The sequence below is a fragment of the Oncorhynchus mykiss genome, chromosome 7 (assembly GCF_013265735.2).
Source record: "Oncorhynchus mykiss isolate Arlee chromosome 7, USDA_OmykA_1.1, whole genome shotgun sequence".
Classification (NCBI taxonomy): domain Eukaryota; kingdom Metazoa; phylum Chordata; class Actinopteri; order Salmoniformes; family Salmonidae; genus Oncorhynchus; species Oncorhynchus mykiss.
This window is the reverse complement of record NC_048571.1, coordinates 49549804-49577635: the sequence shown is the minus strand read 5'-3', so window position 1 is coordinate 49577635 and position 27832 is coordinate 49549804. Positions and strand designations below refer to the sequence as shown.

At 43.8% G+C, this 27832-nt stretch overlaps 1 protein-coding gene and 1 pseudogene across 2 annotated transcripts in view; both read right to left on the bottom strand.

The window, feature by feature from the left end:
* Nucleotides 1-5846, bottom strand: part of tafa4b (TAFA chemokine like family member 4b) — a 48405-nt gene extending 42559 nt beyond the window's left edge. The window contains exon 1 of one of the 2 annotated variants that reach the window (XM_036983443.1): nucleotides 5048-5846. The gene's annotated coding sequence lies outside the window, so the exon portion shown is untranslated. The remainder of the gene's footprint in view (nucleotides 1-5047) is intronic. The other variant, XM_036983444.1, reaches the window with a different exon arrangement.
* Nucleotides 5847-12432: 6586 nt separating this feature from the next.
* LOC110527959 lies at nucleotides 12433-27825 on the bottom strand (annotated as a pseudogene).
* Between the last annotated feature and the right edge of the window lie 7 nt (nucleotides 27826-27832).

Below are 27832 nucleotides of genomic sequence, written 5' to 3'. Positions count from 1 at the left end.
TCCATCTTTCATCTCATCTCTTCTATTTGTTTTCACCCCAAGGAAGTGAAGGATCAAAAAGGACTAGAGGTTCTGAGAGAGGCGGTGAACTACACTATACAGCGAGCAGGGGTAGTTACAGAAGGTGTGATGAAAGATATAGAGAGAATGTTCAACAATTAGTCACTGAATCACTGATCGCTGTTCCAACACCTCGGAGAGAGAGAGAGAGAGAGAGAGAGAGAGAGAGAGAGAGAGTCAGTCTTCCGCGGCATATTGAGCAACTTCAGAGCAAACAAAGCCAAAAGAAGCCCTGACAGGCAGATAGCCCGAGAACCACAGCAATTCATTGTGCTTTGTGTCCAAATTATGATTAATGGAATATAAACAACCTTGATGTGGCGCTAGGTTTGATTTTCTATGCGCGGCGCCACAGCCCCTCTGAAGTTGAGCTAATCCTGGGTCTTTAGCGGTGAGGAATGCACTGGGTTCATTGACTCCTCCACCCAGCTGGCTATGTGCTGTATGCCTATGGACCAGACCAATCAATGGGCCTTGTCTCATGGAGAGAGGAGAGGGGGCTGAGTCCTCGGCCCTAAGCCCTCACACACACGGCCAACATCCTGATTATTTCAGGTCCCTCTGCTGCTAATGACCAGGCTGGTACCGGCTAGCACGTAATTATATTAATGACCAAATGTGCCACGCATGCAAATGGGCGGGCCAGGGAGAGACATAGGCCGTAGAGAGGGGTGGAGATTTGGGGGGAGAAAGGTATGGGGGGGATAGGGGAGGGGGGAGAGAAAGAGAGAGAGACTGATCAATGTTCATTTTACAAAGTCACTGAGACGTGTCAGTGGTGTCAATAAGTGAATTAATTTGTCTGTGGGTCTGACACCATATTGCTCTGTTCCCCTCGAGACGAGAGGCCTCTAACCCACACACTCATACACATGCACAATGTGAATGCTAACACACACACGCACACACATCCAGAGACAAAAACACAACACACAAACACACACACACACGCACAGAAACAAAAACACCACACACACACACAGAAACAAAAACACCACACACACACACGCACAGAAACAAAAACACCACACACACACACACACATCCAGAGACAAAAACACCACACACACACACACACACACACACACACACACACACAAACACATTAAATGACGTCTCATCCTCTAACATCCCCCGAGCAGGACGTTGTCCACTGATCCTGTGAGTGACATCAGTCCTCCTCAGAGACAATCTCCTGACCAGTGGCAGCCTGGAGCTCTCATTACAAAGCCATCACTTCAAACACACTGCCGCAATACTCAGAGAGATCTCTCTCTAGAGAGAGAGCGAGACACATGCACACAAAAAACGAATCTGCTTCTCAAGCACTCACACACACACACGCACGCACGCACGCACACACACACACACACACACACACACACACACACACACACACAACCAACCTCCCTCACTAATGCACACACAATAGAAAACACTCATCACATTCTCTCACAGTCACACATACTCACCAACAGAGGAAGAACAAACCACCCTTCATCTTTCCCTTTCAGTCTTTAGTCCCACAGGTCTAAATCCCCCAACAGCCTGTAGTGCTGCTCTGGGTGCTGTTGTGGCTGACTGGTTTGGGCTCTAGGAGTGGAGTTAGCCCTCATCAGTGGCCCCGTGGTAGTCTACACCTTTAATAATCACCCACACACACAATGTCGCTCACGCGTACCGGCACATCTGCCAGCTGCCACAGTGGCAGATTGCATCCTGGGTGATATATACTGCACCATGGGTAGAAGCTGTGACTGTTCAATTACAATCATTACCGTTGCTTACAGGGATCTTTCATAGACTTTGATGATAAGAAACGAAAGTCTGTACAAATGTGAGATTCGTGGAAAGAAAATGTTGGGGGAAGTGGGTTGATTCTGTGATCAGCCAACATCTGGACTGAATACATTTAGGAAGTTGTTATTTTCTTTCAACCTCAAAACTCACACTTGCAGAAATACATTACCTGCACAAACAAACACCTAACTTTGTGCTTTCTCTTTTTAAATCTAAGCCAGCCATGTTAGATTGGCTTGAGCCAAACAGCCCTGCCGGAGACAACAGCACCTGCGATTCCATTATGTAGTGTGAGGGTGGACATCACAGAACCCTGGGAAGCAGTGGAACACATGCAGAAGAAACGAAGGAGAACCAGCTCAACGGACCACCGTGCAATATCTCTCTCCTCCCTCTGCTCTGCCTCTGTCCTCCAGGGCTCGCCTTCCTCATTCACACACTTCTTTTCTAGGCTGTTGCACACCACACATTTTCATCTCCCTAACTGTATTACTGCAGCCTCCTGGGGCACAGAGACTTCGCACACTCAGCGAGAGAGAGGGGGGATAAGAGGAGAGAGAATAGCAGAGAGCAAGAGGGTGAGGGAAAGTGAGAGAGAGAGAGAGAGAGAGAGAGAGAGAGAGAGAGAGAGAGAGAGAGAGAGAGAGATGGGGAGAGAGATAAGGGGAGAGAGAGAGAGAGGGGAAGAGAGAGAGCGAGAGAGAGGGAGAGAGAGAGGGGGGGGTAAGGGGAGAGAGTAGCAGAGAGAGAGGGGGGGAGATAAGGGGAGAGAGTAGCAGAGAGAGAGAGGAGAGAACACAAGGGATTCAATCTTTCTTCAACGGGATTCCTTAACTAATCACTCTCTTTAAAGAGGCTCCCTTTGATTCACCAAAGCAAAAGGGCTAAAGGGATTTCTAATTCACACATCACACTGTTGGACATGACACGGTCGCCCTGTTGCACTGTTAACAAGGATTCTTCTGAATGCTGTGCCCTTTGACCTTTACCCTTACCATGGCTCCTCTTCATGGCAGAGGTTGTGTCCTCCACCTCCTGTGTCTCAAGGCACAGGCACAAAGACTTCCTCTAATGTCAATCTGCCCTGCCCTACCTTCCTCCAGAGGTGACACTGCTCTCTGGCTGCACCCTCCATCTCAGCCTGGCTCTGATGGAAGGTTTTGTGCAGCTCCTGATCTGCATTAGGCTGTGCTTGACTCTGATCTCTCTCTGGAGTCTATCCAGTACAGTAATGTACGGTTCGGGCAGAAGAGGAAAGGATGAATGACCATCAGGACCAATCTCACTTACAAATTCGAGGCCTCCATCTCTCACTCTCTCTTTTTGCCTTCTTGCTTGGAGGATCTCTCCTCTCCTCCTCTCCTCTTCTCTGGATTGCACTGCATCAATCACAAGGGCTCACAGTGAATCTGCTAATGCCAGTGTAGAGCTGATCTCAGATCTGTCACACTGCTACCCATGATTCCTGCGTTCTTTATCTAGCGGATCACCCAGGAGTGGATGGCCTGTCTCCCTCCCTGCCCGCTCAGCCTTGTACTCATCACAAATGCACACAATACACTCCTCCTTATTCACAATCACTCAGCCAGATAAATCCCCTGTTGGGAAAGGGTGGGGGTGTCATGCCATGAAGGGGCCTCACAGAATAGGCCTTATCCCTCTCTGGTGGGGGTCCTGAGAGGGCGGTGATGAGTCTGGATGTGGTAGATGGTTTGGGGGGGGGTTTGAAAGATGGAATTGGACCACAGAGGCTGAAAGAGACAGAGGGGAAGCCACACACTGGAAGCAGAATGGCGATATTCTGGTAAGAATCCTCATCGTATTGCTAACCCTCGAGAAAAATGATGCCCATACACAAGGTGTGTGTGTGTGTGTGTGTGTGTGTGTGTGTGTGTGTGTGTGTGTGTGTGTGTGTGTGTGTGTGTGTGTGTGTGTGTGTGCGCGTGCGTGCGGCAAGCGCTTGCGTGCGGCGAGCGTGTGTGTGTGGCGTGTGTGTGTGTTGATGACGGTTCAGTGAAAGAAGAGGCCAGGTTTGCTAGAGTAACCTCCTTGAGATCACTAAGAGATTAAGAGAGTACTGCATATTAAGAGAGTGCTGCAGGCAGGGAGGGAGACAGGCCATCCACTGTCAATGAGAATTAAGTCCCCAAACCTTTCCTCTCTCTGGGGCCCTCTCCATCTCCCCCTCTGCCCTGCACTAATGACACGGTCTCTGCAGAGTGCCACTACCGCACAGAGAAACAATGGGGAAATAATTACACTCTCTATACTGTACAAATTGCAGAGCAGAACAGAGAGAAGAGTGGCGAGGAGGTGGTGAGGAGTAGGACGGTGGGATGACTAACAATTACAACATAATAGGGGTTGGCTCTCATTACTGCTCCTATTAACATGCACCAAGTAATTTACCTCTTTGTGTGTGTGTGTGTGTGTGTGTGTGTGTGTGTGTGTGTGTGTGTGTGTGTGTGTGTGTGTGTGTGTGTGTGTGTGTGTGTGTGTGTGTGTGTGTGTGTGTGTGTGTGTCTCGCGTCTCTGCTCCCTCTCTATTCCCACCTGATCAGGATCCAAGCGTAGTCGGGTGAAAAAGAGCCAGATCAGCGGATCAGCCTTGCGTACCACTCAATAGGTGCTAAGCAGCACAGATCCCCGACCGATCGCTTATTTAACCTTGCAGTGAACACTGCATCAATCTCTCCTCAATCGCTGCCCTTACTGCGAACACATTCACATTCATTTGGATTTTTCTGAAGTTCCCTCGGATTAATTTAAAACAGTCAATTCGGTGTAACGGTTTAGATTCAGCAATCTAAAGAAAACAGGAATCCAAAGTGACTTTTATGGTCAGAGTGTGAAGATAATTTGTTTAATTCAAGTATTTTTCACTAAAACGTCCTCTCACAGAGTGGTCATTTGACAGATTGGTCACACTGTAGAAAACCAGAACATCAAAGTTATTTTCCCCTTACCGATCACCACCCCTCCTCTGTGCGGCATGACAAATGGTAGCCTGCCTAGTGCCTGCCTACCTCTTCTAAAAGCAAAGTCTTCTCCTGACCCTGGTCCTATTTCATTAGCCTATCATTGACCGTGTGCGTCCGAGTCCATGGAACAGTCACGGAACAAACAAGAAAGCAGGTAATCTATTCAAATCAATGCAAGGAATTAAGAATGAAAAATAACATCTTACCTAAATCTATAAAACCGGTGGCATAATCAAATTGTTTAGGAATCAGGGATAGCACGCTTGCTGTGTGTTGCTTTTTCTTCACTCCACTGAATCCGGTTTCCGACTACAAGGCAATCCTTCGAGCTCCCTGTCCATCTAGCGGAGCCGGCCACACTCTGGCAGCGGGGTGTGCTAAAGCCGGGGTGCCACCGCACCGGAGCCGGGTGAGCTGTCTGAGTTTGGTTATCGACTGGATCCACCTTCTAGTTATTATACTGCGTCCCATAATAGATGGAACCAAAAGAGGACAGTGACATAGACATGGGAAGGTTACTCATTCATGGCATAAAAAAAGTCACCAAAAGTGAATAAATCCAAACACGAGAACACAGACTCGTGTTTTCTAAACGTTCCACACAAGTTAATTGTGTTATTGGCAATGGTCCCCCGCCAATGCCCGTAAGACGGGTCCGCTAGCGGCTGGAGAAGCGAGAGTGATGGTGATGGTAGAATGATAGTTGCGCTCCCCGTGCGCGCTCCTCCCGAGCTGATATCGATTTGACATGAGAATTGTGAGGCTGTCTTCCCGGTTCTGAACACTTTCGCTGCGCCCGCCCCATTTGCCATGTCTCAAGTATACGTTCACTGATGTCATAGTTTACAAGTAGCCAAGTGAGGGATGTGCTGAAATGACGGCATCGGCAAGTCCAAGGAGAAAATCAAGAGGCAAGAGATGATGACGAGATGAATGCAATCCAAAAGTCTTGGCAGCTGCTCAACTGACCGATTGAATCGATTACACTTAGCATCACATAATAGGCCGGCTCGCTTCCACACTTCGAACATCATTTAACAAACCGTGGATAAATATCAACAGACTAGGCCTACTTGAGATCTGCGCCCGCGCGCGTAGGTGTGTAAATGTCAACCCCCAAGGTGATTAAACAACCAAATTGAATCAACTCCGTCTCACAGATATGCTCCAAGATATAGGCCTATGCTATCCATTATTTGATCCCTAGAATATTCTATGAAGGCTTTGCGATTGATTGCGTAGCGCTGTATTTATAGTCATTAGGCTTTGGCCAGGTCGATGTCCGCTAACGACCCAAATAGAGGAGGATCGGCTGCAGGACTTGATATGCTGCAGATGTTTTACCACGTCAGAGATTCGAGGGCATATCATATATGGAGTGCCTTGTCTTTCTGTTCACTGTGTCTACACACATTGCTTTACATTGATCGAATAGGCGAAACATAGGCCTACAGTTAGCCTATGTTGCAATATATCTTTTTTTTGATGGAGAGAGCATGAAATAAAATACATTTTGAGTGTGCTCAGATAAACACGTGGCTAGGCCCGGCCGGTGCAATTCAGCTAGTACAATCAATCTCTCGTGGCGATTACTTTCCATCATCGTGTAGTCTACACTTCCCCTGTCTAGACATTTATCTAATAAAATATTTACCAAAAACAACCTCGCGAAGCTCGGGGCTGGACGGTTTTTCTTTTTTATGAGGGGGGGGGGGGGGGGGGGGGGGGGGGGGGGTAGAACGTGAGCTGTAAGGTTGCAGTTGAAGCGAAGTGAAGTCTTCACATATCACCTAATCTCATGGTCGCTCATTATCTCGGTCTGATGAGGTAATGGCCTAACCTGGACTAAAACTAGTCCTAAACTAGTCCTACATTTATGAATCTACCTGTCTGCATGAAACATACATTTTCAATATGCCTAAGAAGATATAACATGTGCTACTTTCAATCAAATCAAAGTTTATTTGTCACGTGCACCGAATAGGTGTAGACCTTACAGAGAAATGCTTACTTACAGGCTCTAACCAATAGTGCAAAAAATGTGTTAGGTGAACAATAAATAAGTAAAGAAATAAAACAACAGTAAACAGACAGGCTATATACAGTTGCGAGGCTATAAAAGTAGCGAGGCTACATACAGACACCGGTTAGTCAGGCTGATTGAGGTAGTATGTACATGTAGATATGGTTACAGTGACTATGCCTATATGATGAAAAGAGAGTAGCAGTAGCGTCAAAGAGGGGTTGGCGGGTGGTGGGTGGTGGGACACTATGCAGATAGTCCGGTTAGCCAATGTGCGGGAGCACTGGTTGGTCGGCACAATTGAGGTAGTATGTACATAACCATGGGAAGCGCTGAAACACCAAACACTACAGGCTTCAAAATGTTGATTGATGTCAGCTAATGTTGCAGTTTCCCTCACTGACTCAACAGAGGGATGGCTCTACTTCTTCCAATAGAGGTAGCCTACATGAATGAACACAATGTAGGACCGCGGAAAGAGGCGCTCGAAAGGACTTCAGCACCATGGCCAGCTCCCTCGTGAAGACTAAAAATCCGCTGTTGTCTGCGTTGGCTCAGTTGTCAGATCAGATCAGCCACCAAAATGTTATTGGATTCAACGTGATCTCCAGCTGGATGATGTCAAGATATTTTGACATAAATATGTGAAAATCCAGCTAATGTGATTTCAGGAATATGAACCCAGCGTTCAGCGATGTGGATGTGGGGCCTTTTAGCAGAAGAGTGAAAACGGCTAATGGGTTCATTTCAAACTCCTGACCATTCCGTTAATATTATTTCATCAAAAGCACTTATCTCGTCATCCACAAACGGCCAGGTTGTATTGGAACAAAACAAATTGAGAGAAAAAAAAACACTTTGCTGGGCATCAAGTTTTGAGGTTAAATGTGAAATTAAATTTAAGCCATGGTACGGTAGACAAACAGGTATATTCAGCAAGAGCAGTGATTTCAAAAGAGACCAAGCCAAGGTTATCATAAAGACATATGTTTTATATTGATAATATCTTTCAACTTCCTTCATATATCCCATTTGGCATGAAAAGAGTTGATGGAAGAAATACTGCTGAATGGGTAAGAGTGGAGTAAAGTCCGTCTCGGGTTCCAGAGACCCAGGTAAATAGTATCCCTTCTGGGACTATTTCCCCCCAGAATCGTTGCCTCGGAGAGAAAAACATGGAAATATCTGGTCATAACTTGAATATTTTTTTCCCACTCAATCAATATTTCCACATTTATCCCCTGAAAGAGAATGTTTTCCTGCTTTGTTGGACGCCTGTAGAAGTGGTGAGGTAAGATGAGCTCACTGTAATTGATTTATCTCTGCTTAGTGGTGAGACATGTTTTTTTATAAGACACATTTGATGGATATTGTGCAAAAAGACTAGGGGAAATGGACGAGAGAGGAAATAGATGATGAAAACTAAATCAAATCTATGGCCTGGGTAGAAAAGACATGAGCAAAGTATGACAAAGAAGTGAGCTCACAAACTAGACTAGATAGGCCTAGACAAGTTAGTTAAATGGCAAAACAAGGGATGCAATGCTTATTGATTTAATGATCTCTGTGGGTAGTGTTTGAACTGCAGTGAGAACCACCGGTGGCATTAGGCCTATATACACTACATGACCAAAAGGATGTGGACACCTGCTCGACGAACATCTCATTCCAAAATAATGGGCATTAATATACATTTGGTCCCCTTTGCTGCTATAACAGCCTCCACTCTTCTGGGAATGCTTTCCACTAGATGTTGGAACATTGCTGTGGGACTTGCTTCCATTCAGCCACAAGAGCATTAGTGAGGTCGAGCACAGATGTTGGGCGATTAGGCCTTGCTCGCGGTCAGCGTTCCAATTCATCCCAAATGTGTTTGATGGGGTTGAGGTCAGGGCTCTGTGCAGGCCAGTCAAGTTCTTTCACTCCGATCTCCACGAACCACTTCTGTATGTACCTCGATTTGTGCACGGAGACATTGTCATGCTGAAACGGGAAAGGGCCTTCCCCAAAATGATGCCACAAAGTTGGAAGCACAGAATCTTCTAGAATGTCATTGTATGCTGTAGCGTTAAGATTTCCCTTCACTGGAACTGAAGGGACTAGCCAGAACCATGACAAACAGCTCCAGACCATTATTCCTCCTCCATCAAACTTTACACTTTGCACTATGCATTCGGGCAGGGAGCATTCTCCTGGCATCCGCCAAACCCAGATTTGTCCGTCGGACAGCCAGATGGTGAGGCGTGATTCATCCACAGGAGGTTGGTGGCACCTTAATTGAAGAGGACGGGCTCATAGTAATAGCTGGCATCAAACACATCAAACACATGGTTGGATACCATTCCATTGGCTCCGTTCCAGCCATTATTATGAGCCATTCTCCCCTCAGCAGCCTCCACTGAATTCATCACTCCATGGAAAGTGTTTCCACTGCTCCAGAGTCCAATGGCGATGAGTTTTACACCACTCCACCTGATGCTTGGCATTACGCATGGTGATCTTAGGCTTGTGAGCGGCTGCTCAGTAAGGGAAACCCATTTCATGAAGCTCCAGACGAACAGTTATTGTGCTGACATTGCTTCGAGAGGCAGTTTGGAACTCTGTAGTGAGTGTTGCAACAGAGGACAGACTATTTCTACCCATTACGCGTTCAGCACTCGGTGGTCCCATTCTGTGAGCTTGTGTGGCCTACCACTTAGCGGCTGAGCCGTTGTTGCTCCTAGACGTTTCCAATTCACAATAACAACACTTTCAGTTGACTTGGGCAGCTTTAACTAACCTGTTGGAAAGGTGACATCCTACGACGATGCCACGTTGAAAGTCACTGAGCTCTTCAGTAAGGCCATTCTACTGCCAGTGTTTGTCTATGGAGATTGCACATATTTGTGTATATATAGTGTATTTCCCTTGCATTGGCAGTGAAACCTCAATCCTCAAAAGCCCAACTGGTAAAACTGCAGTGCAATAATTCTCCCTAATCTAGTCTGAATCACTGGATGAGATGTGCCTTAATGACTTTACGCACATCACACTTCCCCATGATTAAGCCATAGGCTCTCTTTGAATGAGCACACCCTCTCCTTGCATATTTCAAGCTCATTTCTCCCCCCATATGGCACACATTAAGAGCAACAGAGGAGGCGGTAATTCAACACCTCCAGGGTAGACACACATCATTACTTCTAACACGAAATAAGGCCACCCAAGCAGCCCTGTTTAGAAAGCACCATGTGGGACACCTGAAGAAAATATCCAAAAGTCGCTGTCATAAGCGCTAATGGCTAAAGCTCATAGATAACGATTGGGGACATAACTGCACCGAAAGACCATAACTCACCCAGCACATGCTTCCATCCTAATTACACACAGGAGGCGCGCATACACACTACTCACTGAATGGACCACCGCGGGTTTCCAAGGGTCTCTCTCTCTCTCTCTCTCTCTCTCTCTCTATCTCTCTCTGTCTCTATCTCTCTCTCTCTCTCTCTCTCTCTCTCTCTCTCTCTCTGTCTCTATCTCTGTCTCTGTCTCTCTCTCCCTCTCTCTCTCTCTCTCTCTCTCTCTCTCTCTGTCTCTATCTCTGTCTCTGTCTCTCTCTCCCTCTCTCTCTCTCTCTCTCTCACACACACACACACACACACACACACACACACACACACACACACACACACACACACACACACACACACACACACACACACACACACACACACACACACACACACACACACACACACACACACACACACACACACACACAACTGACATTTTGATTTTCTGAGTTAATTGACAATGTTCATATACTAATAAAAGAAAGACAACACTTCTAAAATTCTATTTCACCTCATAGCATGTCTAATTTTGTCACAAATGAAAATGTGGCACTAACTCACCCATGGGTTGATGTTTCATCATTCTCTCAGCAGAACTGCACTTGCAGTTAGAAGACTGCAAGCGGCAGGCGGACGAGCAACACCCACCGTCATCGTAGGCAGATGAAGCACAAGTTTGAGTGAGAAGCTAACTGAAACTGGTTAGCTTTAGAAAACCCGGAGTAGATCTAACTTGCTTCGTAGGATACCCTTCTGCTCTCTGCTGCCATGAAGGTTATTGAGGGCATACATCTTGGTTTCCCCACTTTTCATCCGCTGCATTGAGATTCTTATTTTATTTGAGGTTACTGGCCGTAACCTTAGCCGACCCATAAATAGTGTTCATCCCAGACAGTCTGTCAATATTGGGAAAGTCCAGCCACAACATCTGTCAAGAGCAGCTCAGATAGGCCTGCCTACATGAAATTTTCTGTGTTAGTGTTGTGAACGGGGTACAACTCCTGACAATCCTTTAGCACATCAGCTACGTAGCCTGATTCATATTTAAGAGCTAGCCTATCTATCATTCATCATATGATCAATCAACTGAATAAATCCTGACCCAGATTACACATGAGTTCAACAGACTATATAAAGAAAGCAGTCTCAGGCTAATCAATGCAGTGCCACACATCGTGTAATCCTCTGCTGTGTAATCCTGAAATAAACTCATCTGTTGACTAATGTGTGGTGTTCTGCTGCCATCTAGCGGTGAAACGGTGTCACCGATAGCACAGGCTTGGTGGTTTTGAGGTCAGACAGATTTATGGTTTTTACAGAAAGATCTGAAACAGTGCCCTTTTGTGGGGAGACATTCCTCCCCAGTCCCCAGCTAACTAAAATAATGAAACCCACAGAAAATAACTGTTTGAGATCAGCAATTATTTTGGAAAAGTTCAGAGCGTTTCTGTTCATGGTCACCATCAAAGATTGACTAAAATTATGATTAATAAAATCACTGATGCTTAGCGCCAACGGGTATATTTGGACCCCAAGTGTCAAAAACATAATTTATAAACCCTTTTTTTGATCCTTCCGGAACTGTAAGACTTTGTCAAGCAACTAGTTACTGACGAAAAAACACTGTCTTAATATGGAATAAATAAAAAATAATCTTTCTGAAAAATGTTATTCAAGTGCGCACTTTGTCATAAAAGCATCACATTTAGCACAGAAGTCGATGCATGTACCCTGAAAAGATATACATATGGCACCACTCCCCCCCCCTCCAAAAAAAATGTAAATGCATATTAAGCTTCCAGTCAATCTCTATACCAAGGTGAGAGTCTCATCTTTCAGATTAAATTGGAACGGAGTTGACAGCCCATAGCTTTCCAAAAATCTGATCATACTGCCCATATCGGCTGCCCATATCGGTCGTACCGGTATGTCAGACTGGCTCAATCTGTAATTTCTCAGCCCTTGAGTATCACAGAATCACAACACATTTTTTCAGTTGCTATGGGTGAAATGTATTCAAATAACGGTTAAAAACATGACACACAAAAACAGATATTTTTTAACATAAACTTGACTATAAATGTGTTAAAAATGTATTTACTTGTGTTACAGAAGGTTTTTATTTTATTATTTTACTGCTTGACAGGTGTTACTTTGCAATCATTACCAATTTGGTCATCAAAAAAATATGTTGCCACTTTTAGGGTTAAATTACACACACAAAAAAAGAGATCAGTTCTTTTGAAAAGATTTATTTCAAAATGTTTCCATGGCCTTGAAATATAAAATGACTTCACAAGTCTTTGCAAAACATCGACCAAAAGGTCTGACTCCCTTTCTCATAAATAAAACATTGAGCTTTAGATTCATTCGATAGTTTGTGTGCGATAGGGACTACAAAACACCTGCAAAGACCATTCTGAAGTGTTGTTCAAACTGGTACATACATACACAACATGCTGAAAGGTACATCCCTGTCTGTCACACACAACTTTATCAGAAAATGCAGAAAATAAGCACATTGTTTAGAAATGAAACAAATGTTCTTTCTGGCAAACACACCAGTGGAAGCATGTAATACAAATTTGGCAATTGTTGTAAGGAGTATATACTTTTCTCTAGCAAGGAAAATGGTAGCAGGCACTCATAAGGTTTGCCAAGGCCATTTGATTGGTCTTCATTATCTCTATTGAGATGTACCCTGGGCTGTGTTGGCAGGTAATATAGCTGAAAAGCAAGGTTGTAAACTTACATTTTACCTTGATAATATACAACATCTTCATTGTTAAAATGTACTTTTAGATTTCTAAGATGGCTGTGTTTGAGTCCAGGGGTTTGACTTCACCTAACTGTCCTGTGTTCCTTCTGCTGCTGGGGGCCTACAGTTCATCATGGCTGAGCCGGGGCTTCCACTCGGGGTGGTTCAGGACGAAGTCTGCTGCTGGGGGCCTACAGTTCATCACGGCTGAGCCGGGGCTTCCACTCGGGGTGGTTCAGGACGAAGTCTGCTGCTGGGGGCCTACAGTTCATCACGGCTGAGCCGGGGCTTCCACTCGGGGTGGTTCAGGACGAAGTCTGCTGCTTTCAGCACCAGACGCACAAACTCCTCCACATCAAAGGAGTAGTTGGTGAATTTAGGATGCTCCCCCAGGGTGGGATGGTGACCCTGTGTGTGTGTGGGGGGGGTGAAAGAAAGAGTCGTTATGAACACCGCACTGCAGGTCTGTGATTTGTGAGTGTCTGTGCGAGGCAACGCAAGTGTATATACTAAAGACAAAATGACAGATGAGTCTGGTGGTACATGCTGCAGCTACAGGTGAGGATTGGTAAGGTGTCTCTGGGGACCTGGGGCAGTGAGTTAGGTGGAGGTGGCAGGAGCGGTACTGGAGTGTCCCACCTTATCCTCTGGGAGCACTTTGTCCCTTTTTTGCCAAGTCGCATATCGGATCCCCCGCAGCCGAGCCAGATCTCGATAGCAGCTCTCATCCTGACAGTTATATCTGTGGAGAACAGATGCAGACACTTTATCTCCTGCTCTCACTCTCTTCTCTCAGTATGCCTCCCAGCCCTGCATGGCCCGGCCTGATGAATGCCTGTTTAATTAGGCCGTTATTCACTGCTGCACCTCATGGCTAAGGGCTAACAGAGCACAGCATGCTGTCAGACCCATCACACAGATAGCACTATATCCAGCACAGACGGCACAGGGAGAGCTCTGCTCTGTTGGCCTGTACTTCACCATTCAAAGAGCATGGAAGGACAGACAGACAGACAAGGATCCAATGGAACAGACAGATACACAGACCCACACAGACCCAGAAAAACCCAAAGACATAAAGCTGTTTTAGACACACACAGACAGACTGAACAGTGTCACTCACAGCTCAAAGATGACGGCCCAATCAGGGAGGAAGAGCAGGTGAGTAAGTCCCGCCCCATGAATCCCGATGAAGATGTCAGAGTTGTGGGTAATCCTGAGTTGTTCCAGGAACGGGACGTCCCTACAGACAAGACAGACAGTTATGACATTTAACTTACTACTTAACTCATAATACCCCTACTGACTTCACTCCAACATAGTATACCACTCAATATTTACCCCACTCTAATAGCAGTGTGTCAGACAATAAAATACACCTGTTACTCAATTCCCTTTGTGCTGCTGCCTTTATGTCCTCCAGCAGCACCATATCATTTATCCACCAATAATGCATCTAACTGTTCACACTCACTTGTATTTGTAATCCACCACGTTGACCTCGAGTAAAGGCCCGGTCTTCAGGGCGTTTGTGAGCTGTATGAACACAGTGAGATGCATTCTCTGATCAATGAGAGGAACGAACACAGACACCGGCCGCATAAATCACAGGCATTTTACTCCGCCAGTTTAAATAAGATTTTAAATGGCCAGTTAAGAGCTGGAGGAGGCAGTAAATCAATTGAGGGAGGGAGAAGTGGGCAGTGCTGCCTCAGACTGGACTCACCTCCTGCTGGTTTAATGTCTTGCGATAGTCTGTGCTGCGTGCTAACAACATGACACGAATCCTCCCCTCCTGAAACCAGGAGCATAAGGATCAGGAGTAGTCAGATGATATAAATAGGACATCTATATTGGATATGGTGCATTAACAGAAATCGCAAAAGATGAACTCCAGCATTTCACGCAATACATTTTTTTCTCAAACGTGTAAAAGCATTCAACTTTGTCGATTTTCAAAACAGTCTAAAAGAACCAGAACTCTGTGGCCTTTTGCAAAACAGTAAATGCACTTTCAAAATGTGGTTGCCTTCTCAAAACATTAATACAGTATATTCATCAAAATTATATTATACCATCAAAATGGCAAACACATTCATAAAAACAAAAAAGATGGAGTCCAAGCACACGAAACAGAAAGTTCGTCTGTCTTTTTAAAATCCCAGTAGATCAATACATTTTCTTAGCAGTCACTAAATCACGATGATCAAAATTGGAATTACAACTATCCAAAGGTGTACAATCATGGACAATTACACTCCTTTTATGCATGTTTCACTAAACAATATACATCAAATCAAATATTATTCCTGAGAAAAAGTCAAATAAAAAAGAAGCAATAAGGATTCATTCATCAGTATCCTCACAATCAAATTCCACGTATTCAACACATAGGTTGATTGGCTCATTGTTTTGTAGACTTTTCCTTGGCGCACAGAAACACAATATAAATAAGGAAAGGTGAATACAACGGAAGAACACAACTGATATGAATGTAAATGCCTCAATCCACATCAAAGCTCTATAATGGAAGGTCACATCTTTACATGTCGTAAAATAAAAAAAGATCTAAACTTATTCCCCATTGCCTAGATCTTCCCCATTGCCTAGATCTTCCCCATTGCCTAGATCTTCCCCATTGCCTAGATCTTCCCCATTGCCTAGATCTTCCTCATTGCCTAGATCTTCCCCATTGCCTAGATCTTCCCCATTGCCTAGATCTTCCCCATTGCCTAGATCTTCCTCATTGCCTAGATCTTCCCCATTGCCTAGATCTTCCCCTATATTATGCATGGCATGACACTGATGGGGTGATTTAGGCATTAGTGCACAAGTATTTACTGATTACTGGAAACAGTGAACACAATTTCACACATTTCTCTTCCAATTAAAACAACGTGTAAAATTCACTTAACAGTGAATGTTGTATTCAATGATGACATCTGTATTTAAAGTCTAGCAAAAGTGTGTCTAAGATATGCAACTCAGGTAACTCAGGCAAGAAAATGTTCTGAAGTTCTGTAAATGTATTTGAGCATTTGAACATTGCTGCTATAGATACTTTTCAAATCAGATCCCCAAAATGCTTGAATGTGATTAAGAAAAACTGTAAACCCATCCATAGCTTTTCAAGGACCTTAATCTCAATTTGATGTACTTGTAGAAAACTCCCACAACCAATAAGGGGCAGGCTCCCATCCAGAGGTGAAGTGGGAGTTTTCTACAGTCTTTTGTATTACACATTACATAGAGCTACAGCACAGAGGGTTTATATAACAAGTGAGAGAGTAAATGTCCTATACAGCATCACCATCTAGTGGCTAAAAGTCCTACAAAACTCAATTTCAGTCTCACTGGCATTGTACCATCTGAGTTGGAAATAGCCTCAGGAAGACAACTCCTAATGTTAAAAAAAGAGAAACTGTGAAAGTGATCAGCCACAAACCACACAGACTGTCAGGAGAAACCCAGAGGGAACACACCACCACATAATACCAAATACATGCAGTTACCCAACTAGAAAAGCATATTAGATGGATGACATGAAACAGCAGTGTGTGCATAAGGAGAGCTGATATTGTGATGAGTAGAACACAATGGTAGAGAGGAGCAGTCTGCTGTCTCCCTGAACCATTAATCAGAGGGATGAAAGGAGGAGCTGAGAGGAGCTGAGAGGGGGTCAGGGCCGGGCACACCTCTTATTCAGCTGGGAGACGGTATCGCAAGCACTGCCATCTCACAGGAAGGCTGTTAGCATATTCTTAGCATCAGCCGAGAATACACAATGAGCTGCATCCTCACAACCGTCTTCAGTGGTCGTAAAGATACAGTCAAATGCACTCAGTCTGGGGTCGTAAAGACCAGTAAAGCCTGTATCGGTGAGCTACAGACCAGTGAAGAAAAGGTGTGTGTGCATGTGTGTGTGTATGCGTGTGTGTCTGCATGTGTGGTCAGTATTCCTTACCTTGGTTCCATCCTCTGGAATGTTGAGTCGATATAGAACATTCTGGGAGAAGGCCCTGAACATCACTTCACTGTGGCAGTCAGATACCTGCCATTTACACACCAAGACAAATCCATTAGCTCCATCTGTCTGTCCCACGTGCACATACACAATGTTCTTCACACACACGCATGTACACACACTCACACAAAGACACACACACACACACAATGTCCCTCGCACACACGCATGTACACACACACACTCAATGTCCCACACACACACACACACACACATACATACACAATGTCCCTCACACACACGCATGTACACGCATTTACACACAAACACACATACACAATGTCCCTCACACACAGGCATGTACACACACACACTCAATGTCCCACACACACACACACACACACACACACACACACACACACACACACACACACACACACACACACACACACACACACACACACACACACACACACAATGTCCCTCACAAAACACGCATGTACACACACACACACACACACACAATGTCCCTCGCACACACGCATGTACACACACACACTCAATGTCCCACACACACACACACACACACACATACATACACAATGTCCCTCACACACACGCATGTACACGCATTTACACACAAACACACATACACAATGTCCCTCACACACAGGCATGTACACACACACACTCAATGTCCCACACACACACACACACACACACACACACACACACACACAAACACACACACACACACACACACACACACACACACACACACACACACACACACACACACACACACACACACACACACACACACACACACACAATGTCCCTCACAAAACACGCATGTACACACACACACACACACACACAATGTCCCTCGCACACACGCATGTACACACACACACTCAATGTCACACACACACACACAATGTCCCTCGCACACACGCACAGATGCACAGTGAGAATTCTATTTGGATAGAAATCTGACAAATCCAAACACATTCCATACCCACACAGAAAGACATTTAAAGACATGCCAAGCACAGGTTCCCTCCTACAGGCCAGAGCACAGCAGTCATAAATATAAACACATGAATATAAACATGACATAAGCAGCAGGAGCAATCCAAGGCATCAGATATGAGGCTAACCTATCAATATTTCACACCTCAAGGCTGACCCCCCCTAGACCTAAGTATTTAAATGATACCATCTTTACTCAAATCTCCTTGAAATTATCATTTAAATAACTTAAGAGCTGGAGATGATGAGTACATAGCATAAATATTTGACCCAAATGGCATGCTATGAGTTATGACCAAACTGGATAACAGATGATAAAAGAAAATGGCAAGATGAGGCGAGAAGCATGAAAGAAAAAAACACAGACATAAAGCCTATGTGATCAAAATAAGAGAAGGTACGGAGGAAGGCATGGAGTCTGAAAGGCAGGGACAACCCAAGCAGCTCAAATGGATTCCGATTTCCTCATTGACGGCGCAATCCTATCTCTACATTTTCATTACACATGAAGAGATACAGACAGAATACGAACCATAGGTGTGTTATAGAACAGCCCATATCTCATCCTGGGGAGCAGGGTAAACACCACATCTTTGAAGCACACCTGTTTCAAGGTAATGGATACGTTATACAACCATGAACGACCCCCCCCCCCCCCCCCCCCCCCCCCCCCCCCCCCCCCGCCCACACACACACACACACACACACACTCTCGCTTACCCTTTTAGTGTCAAAAGTTTTCAGATGGATGATGTCATAGTCAGAGAAAGCCTTCCAGGTCTCACTGAACAGATCCCCATATCTGTCAAAACGCGGACAAGGAAGAAAAAGACATCAGAAAGATGACTTTGAAATTCAGTTGCTTCATCGGACTGGCTAAACTTCATGTCAGATTTCATGGAGAGTATTATGAAACACTGTTTTGAATTATGGTGTATGTTTCATTAGAACTGTACTTGCCCAGCAGTCAGCCACCTGATTAAAGGTCCAATGCAGCCGATTTTATCTGAATATCAAATCATTTCTGGGTAAAAATTAAGTATCTTACTGTAGTTCTAAATTTAAATTGTCAAAAAGAAACAAAAATAGCTTCTTAACAAAGAGAAAATTATCAAGCGTGAATTTTGCTAAGACTTTCTGTGAGTGGTCTGAGTGGGGAGGAGAAAACTGAAATGTAGCGGTTATTGGAATGCGTGACCAAGAGGGTTAGAGAACAGTTGCTTCATGACCAAAAGTATGTTGACACCTGCTCGACGAACATCTCATTCCAAAATCATGGGCATTGATATGGAGTTGGTACCCCCCTTTGCTGCTATAACAGCCTCTACTCTTCTGGGAAGGCTTTCCACTAGATGTTGGAACATTGCTGTGGGACTTGCTTCCATTCAGCCACAAGAGCATTAATGAGGTCAGGCACTGATGTTGGGTGATTAGGCCTGGCTCGCAGTCAGCGTTTCAATTCATTCTAAAGTTATTTGATGGGGTTGAGGTCAGGGCTCTGAGCAGGCCAGTTAAGTTCTTCCACACTGATCTTGACAAACCACTTCTGTATGGACCTCGCTTTGTGCACGGGGGCATTGTCATGCTGAAACAAGAAAGGGCCTTCCTCAAACTGATGCCACAAAGTTGGAAGCACAGAATCGTCTAGAATGTCACTGTGTGCTGTAGCGTTAAGATTTTCCTTCACTGGAACTAATGGGACTTGCAAAAACCATGAAAAACAGCCCCTGACCATTATTCCTCCGCCAACAAACTTTACAGTTGACACTATTCACTCGGCAGGTAGCTTTCTCCTGGCATTCGCCAAACCCAGATTCATTCATCAAACTGCCAGATGGTAAAGAGTGATTCATCACTTCAGAGAACGCATTTCCACTGCTCCAGAGTCCAATGACACCGAGCTTTACACCACTCCAGCCGACTCTTGTGATCTTAGGCTTGTGTGTGGCTGATTGCCATGGAAACCTATTTCCCAAAGCTCCCAACGAACAGTTATGGGGCTGACGTTGCTTCCAGAGGCAGTTTGGAACTCGGTAGTGAGTATTGCAACTGAAGACATGCGATATTTACACGCTATGCGCTTCAGCACTCTGCAGTTCTGTTCTGTGAGCTTGTGCGGCCTACCACTTCGCAGCTGAGCCGTTGTTGCTCCTAGACGTTTCCACTTCACAATTATAGCACTTACAGTTGACCAGGGAAGCTCTAGCAGGGCAGAAATTTCAGGAACTGACCTGTTGGAAAGGTGGCATCCTATAATGGTGCCACGTTGAAAGTCACTGAGCTCTTCAGTAAGGCCATTCTACAACCAATGTTTGTCTATGGAGATTGCATGGCAGTGTGCGCTATTTTACACACCGGTCAGCAACGGGTGTGGCTGAAATACTGTAGCCAAATCCACAAATTTGAAGCATGTCCACATACATTTGTATAAAGTAAGCATTTCACTGTAAGGTCTACTACACCTGTTGTATTCGGCGCATGTGACAAATAAAATTTGATATATAGTGTATCTCTACCTGAAAAGACATGATCTAAGTGACTGATATTTGGTATTCAGCAGTCATAAAAGTATGTCTTATTTACTTTGAAGAACTACTAAAATAGTTATTTTGTCAGACAGCATAGGCAGCAGCTCTCTAGACGAGATGATAACTTGGAGTGAAATAAAGTAACCAAATAAAACAAATGTAATATACACAACTGAAATATTTTATTAAAGTAAAGTCATGTAAATAAAGGATGGTTAATAAAGTGATAAGCAGCCATGGGCAGTCACACCATCACTTACCATCACGGGACTTAATATTATTGTTTTATTCTGTGTTGTAACAGCATTCAACCCACATAATGTATTTAATGTTTAAAAACAAAAAACATCTCAACCGAAATCGACCTTGCTTTATTATCAAACTGAAACCGAACCGACCTTGCTTTATTATCAAACTGAAACCGAACCAACCTTGCTTTATTATCAAACTGAAACCGAGCCGACCTTGCTTTATTATCAAACTGAAACCGAACCAACCTTGCTTTATTATCAAACTGAAACCGAACCGACCTTGCTTTATTATCAAACTGAAACCGAACCGACCTTGCTTTATTATCAAACTGAAACCGAATCGACCTTGCTTTATTATCAAACTGAAACCGAACCAACCTTGCTTTATTATCAAACTGAAACCGAACCAACCTTGCTTTATTATCAAACTGAAACCGAGCCGACCTTGCTTTATTATCAAACTGAAACCGAACCAACCTTGCTTTATTATCAAACTGAAACCGAACCGACCTTGCTTTATTATCAAACTGAAACCGAACCGACCTTGCTTTATTATCAAACTGAAACCGAATCGACCTTGCTTTATTATCAAACTGAAACCGAACCAACCTTGCTTTATTATCAAACTGAAACCGAACCAACCTTGCTTTATTATCAAACTGAAACCGAGCCGACCTTGCTTTATTATCAAACTGAAACCGAACCGACCTTGCTTTATTATCAAACTGAAACCGAACCAACCTTGCTTTATTATCAAACTGAAACCGAACCAACCTTGCTTTATTATCAAACTGAAACCGAGCCGACCTTGCTTTATTATCAAACTGAAACCGAACCGACCTTGCTTTATTATCAAACTGAAACCGAACCAACCTTGCTTTATTATCAAACTGAAACCGAGCCGACCTTGCTTTATTATCAAACTGAAACCGAACCAACCTTGCTTTATTATCAAACTGAAACCGAACCGACCTTGCTTTATTATCAAACTGAAACCGAACCAACCTTGCTTTATTATCGAACTGAAACCGAGCCGACCTTGCTTTATTATCAAACTGAAACCGAACCAACCTTGCTTTATTATCAAACTGAAACCGAACCGACCTTGCTTTATTATCAAACTGAAACCGAACCGACCTTGCTTTATTATCAAACTGAAACCGAACCGACCTTGCTTTATTATCAAACTGAAACCGAACCGACCTTGCTTTATTATCAAACTGAAACCGAACCGACCTTGCTTTATTATCAAACTGAAACCGAACCGACCTTGCTTTATTATCAAACTGAAACCGAACCGACCTTGCTTTATTATCGAACTGAAACCGAGCCGACCTTGCTTTATTATCAAACTGAAACCGAACCGACCTTGCTTTATTATCAAACTGAAACCAAACCGACCTTGCTTTATTATCGAACTGAAACCGAACCGACCTTGCTTTATTATCAAACTGAAACCGAACCGACCTTGCTTTATTATCAAACTGAAACCGAACCGACCTTGCTTTATTATCAAACTGAAACCGAACCGACCTTGCTTTATTATCAAACTGAAACCGAACCGACGTTGCTTTATTATCAAACTGAAACCGAACCGACCTTGCTTTATTATCGAACTGAAACCGAGCCGACCTTGCTTTATTATCAAACTGAAATCGAACCAACCTTGCTTTATTATCAAACTGAAACCGAACCGACCTTGCTTTATTATCAAACTGAAACCGAACCGACCTTGCTTTATTATCGAACTGAAACCGAACTGACCTTGCTTTATTATCAAACTGAAACCGAACCGACATTGCTTTATTATCGAACTGAAACCGAACCGACCTTGCTTTATTATCAAACTGAAACCGAACCGACCTTGCTTTATTATCAAACTGAAACCGAACTGACCTTGCTTTATTATCAAACTGAAACCAAACCGACCTTGCTTTATTATCGAACTAAAACCGAACCGACCTTGCTTTATTATCAAACTGAAACCGAACCGACCTTGCTTTATTATCAAACTGAAACCGAACCGACCTTGCTTTATTATCAAACTGAAACCGAACCGACCTTGCTTTATTATCGAACTGAAACCGAACTGACCTTGCTTTATTATCGAACTGAAACCGAACCGACCTTGATCACAATTGTCAGATGAGAGGCCATTCCTTTCCATCTCGCTGTCATTTTCTCTCCCTTCCTCTATCCTTATCCTTCGCCTCCACAGACAGAGGGGGGAACAATAGACAGGATAAGGTTTCCCATAAATCATTCTGTTTTACACCCACTGCTTCACCTTAATCTCCTCCACAAGCAAGTGGTCAAATGTGAAACACAGCACATCGATACACAACACTCTGGTAAACAACCATTCTCTTGCTTCTGTTTGTACAAACACCTTTGGACAAAACATTCAGCTTGCGAGGTGACAGCAACATGGTGGAATCTCTAATTAGCCTATTGGAGGGCCCAGCTAAGCCATCACCATATTTCTTGCACTGTTTCTGTCGTCTCAGGTCAGTGGAATGGAGATGGGCTGCAGAATATTGCACTTACTGTGTCCCACATGAGGATTTTGATGTCTCTGCTGAAGGAGTTGTTGATGTGCTGGTTGATGTACAGGTTGACAAAGTCACAGAAATGATGGTACATGTTAAACCCTGCCAAAAACACACATTCAGGTTGATCCATCACATCTCAGTCAGTACCGCGGTTAAGGCTGTTATTATTTGTTTATTCAAACGTTTGGTATTTGTAACAGCATTGACATAGACAAGATGCCGGCTGTACAATTTACCTAGCTAGCAAAATGTTGCCTATTTTCCAAACAAGTTTTAACAAGATAGCTAGATAGCTAGCCAAGATAGCGACAAGCTAAGCTAGCTAGATAGTGCAGTTCATGTTGGACAATTTCAGTTGAAACTGGACAGAGAAAGGTCTGGGTTTACGTTTTAAAATGTTTATTGACTGGCAGACCATATACATGACTAGCCATGATATTTAGAATTGTTTATGCATTTCCCATGTGGCATGTCTCTTCTGTCGCAGTTTGCAGCAGCACTGACAGCTGTGTTGACATCACAACTCGGACGAAGTTCCGAACAGCACAATATGACAAGTCATGTCAACTTTTTTCTGCTCAATGATTGGACATTGTATAGAGTCAGCTGCATGAAATAGGATGATTATATCTCTTGTGATGCAATGCAACTAAGTCACAGGCTATTGTTTTGGGGGGGGTGACACAAGGAGCAACTCAGATGCAACATTGTTGCAACAACATCAATTGTGTCCAGATTGCTTCGTGTGACCTCGGCTTTCCTGTGTCACTACCATAGAAATAGAATGCATAGATAGCCCATCTCCATTCTTGTCATTAATGACATAATAGCTGGACTGGCAGCCATTTTGAGTGTACCCATTCCTAAGTCGAAAAAAATACAGGTTATGACAACGTAATAATTGTATGCATTAACGTTAGAAAATAAGCACATTCATTGGACCAGTGCCATTGCTAATACTACAGGATCAGTATTGAAAACATGACATGCGGTAATAAAGTGGCTATAGATCATCTGAAAGACATTTAAATAGAATGACATTAAAACAGTTAGGCTATGTGTTTGCAGACTAGTTAGCTGAAATTCACTACGATTGTGTGTATTTTCCACTTTCATGGCAAACTTTCTGTACTGCTAACATTCACTTCCAGTCATTTTCGCTCCGGTGCTGGTCCAATGAATTTGTTTATTTCCGAACGCTTCTGCATGGAATTATTATATTGCCTTAACCTTCTTAATCTTCAACCTAGACCATGCCAGAAACTAAAGGCCGGAAGTTTACCCTTCAATCTATGCTGTGGTTTGTTGAGTCAACTCAACTGACATGGCAAAAAAATACATTCCATTTCACGAGCCACATCAGTTAGCATCATTTGAATGAACAGTCTACATTACCATGGCAACCCAGCATCAGATGATAGAACATTTCAAAATAGCATTATTGCATCACTATACCAGGCAGCCATTGCGAGTGAACCCATGAGCTTGCAGTCAAATTGCCAGGGTTCCAAGCATGTTGGGAGGCAGTTAGCCTAGTGGTTAGAGCGTTGGCCTTGTAACCGAAAGGTTGTAAGATCAAATCCCCGAGCTGACAAGGTAGAAATCTGTCTTTCTGCCCCTGAACAAGGCCCCTGTTCCTAGGCTGTCATTGAAAATAAGAATTTGGTCTTAGTTAAATAAAGGTTAAAAATAATAAATCAATGTTCTATTAATTGTATTTATTTATACGCAAACAGAATGTGTTATTTGATATTGTACTAAAAAGGCATGAAGACTGTGCCCACCTGCATCAAGCTTCATGAATACAGTAGGTTTCTCAAAGATGATGTCACAGTGCTCTTCATCTGTGGGTTTCAAGTCCAGCTCTGTGTATGTCTGTAGGTCACCATACCTTGGGAGGGGAAAACGAGCGTTTTTCAGAGTTATCATGCCTGTGTTATTCATAGTCACAGACGTGACCATCAATCAATCAAATTGAACCTTTTTACTTTTGTTACAGAGAGAAATGTTTTTAGTAAGAAGAAACCTTGATATGAATCTCACAGTTCAGAGAGGGTCATAATGAATCTATGTTTTGTCTCACCAGGACTGCAGAGGGCTCTTGTGCTCTCCTTCTGCGGCCAGCGCTCGTGGTTCAGACTGAAAAGCCCCCCAATCTCCCCCTCCTGGAGAAAGTCCTCCTTATACCTGCAGAGAAAACACAGGTGAGTCCCACACTTTCATTTTATGATAATTTCTTTCATCAGGCCAAGAGGAGGGTCAGTCATACTGCTTTCACCTATCCTGCCTTTCAGGTCAATGACGATGAAGAGACAAGCAAATGTAAGAAATAAAAACGTAACTACTAGGATTCTTCGCACACAGGGAAACAAGGAATTCAGATGGGACTCTAGATAAGACGTGTCCCCAAGGGTACACTGACCTCTCATGACCCCTGCGAGGGTTCCGCAGGTCCAAGTACAGATTGGTTGCCCTGCAGAAGCGAGTGTGGCGGGTGTATTTCAGAGACGAGTCTCCCTAGAAATCAAATGTGAGCGTTTAGCAAACGTATTTTCTGTTTATCAGTGTGGATTCCTGAGTCCTGTGTGCAGCTGCACTAGAGGAGGAAGGGTTTACAGGATTGGTGTCCTTGCAGAGAGTCTTCATCTCACTGAGGCGCTCCCTGACGTAACCAAAGTCTGCCTGTTTCCAGAACAGCTCCTGGGCTGCCTCCAATGAGCTGGCGCTAGGGAGGACGAAGAGCTCTGTTAGGTCAAACCAGTGGCAGAAATAAATTATGCACATCCACATGTATGACAAGAGCTTGACACAATATGCTAATTAATAAAATGAAACAATATTCTTGTTAGTGAATGGAGAGAGTGGGATTGTATTATACCATCCGGAGTCAACCCTGGTGCAGACAGGATAGCCAAAGCAGTTCTCTGGGGCACAGTTCTTCTCATAGCCCCAGAAGGCCGACACATCCAGCAGAACATCCTGTTATAAAACATTAAAGGGTGGGGAAGGGGGAGGCATAAACTAAAAGACGTGCCTAACACTTGGATGGAACTTAAAAGACCCCACTAAAAACAGCCTACTTGTACCACCATGATACCCCAAAACATCAGTACGTGGTCACTGTCAAACACTGTAAGCTTTCAATTGTTTTAGGCTTAAGCTCTAAACTTACTTTCTGTTCACAAGACTATGGCTGCTTAGACAAGAGACTTAAAATGAGCTAATCCCCCTCCACCATGTGTATGATGATAACAAACATGGCAGTCATAGGGCCCTATTACTGACAATAATAATAATCAATTACATTTGCAAATGTGCTCTTCATTATACAAGAATAATCTCAAAGTGCATAAAATCAAATAAACATAAAAATAGTTAAAAAAAACAAATACTGTATATCTAACCATATCAGGAAAGCAACAATCAAAGCCTTTGAGGTAAGGACATAATGGTAGGTTCCGCCGATGGAGATTAGCTTTTAAAAAAATAAAAAAAACATTGGTCTGAACAGCGCTGAGATGATCAGGAAGAGAGTTCCATTGGTGTGGTGCATGGGAGGAAAAGGCACAGTCCCCCATGGAGTAGTTTGGAGTGGCTTGAACATAAGGTGTGTGGAGGTTCATAGGGAGAGAGCAGGTCTGACAGGTAGGCGAGTCCAATGAATAATAACAGAGTAATAATAACACAGTAGCTCACCCTGTATTAATTTAAAAAACTATGAGAGTACAGTTCTTACTTTAAAAGGGCAGAGCAGGTCCTCTCCACAGAGCCTGGCCACTCTCTTGTTATTGCGGGGGAAGTAGGAGATGTGGTGCCGTGGCAGCGCAAGGCTGCTGTAGTGGAGTGGTGGTTTGTGGTTGGTGTTCTCAGCTTCCTCAGCAGCTACCACAGCGTAAATACAGACCATGACCAGTGCTACCAGCTGCAGCATAGTCAGTCCCACACAAACACATGTGAGAGTCACCTTGGTTTACCTCACAGCACATCACAAACACTGTGCAGTGAGAGCGAGAGAGGCAGACACACTGTAATCTTGGGTAAGAAATGGATACCGCCGTTTACAAGTTTGTGGGTATAGACTATAGTGTGGGAATCTGCCTTGAGGCGGATCTGAACTTTTTATAGTAGAAGTCCTGTTGCAGGAAATATTAGTGACATTTTTCCTACCATTGTTCAAGCCATCATGGCTGGGATAGGGGAAATTGACAACAACAAAAAAACTAGTACGGGACGGGTATGACCAGTGACCAGGAACAGGATCCTGCACCTCTCAGATTTGACTTGGTTTGTTCCGGCACCTATTTGCCCAGATCTGGTACCTCTCGTGGCATGATTAATTAATTATTCCACTGTTCACACTTCAGACATTCGAATAAAAGCGATCAGTATTAAAGAAGTTGACTCTCAGGAGTTAAATGGACTTGAGATGGGGAGAGTCATTGTGGGAGGTTAAAAAATGTTTTTAGCTGAGTATGTGCTTCATATTATCACATAGGCAGAAGGCCTATATTATCATATGTGTTCTGCTGTAGCCTACATTGATTTATTTTA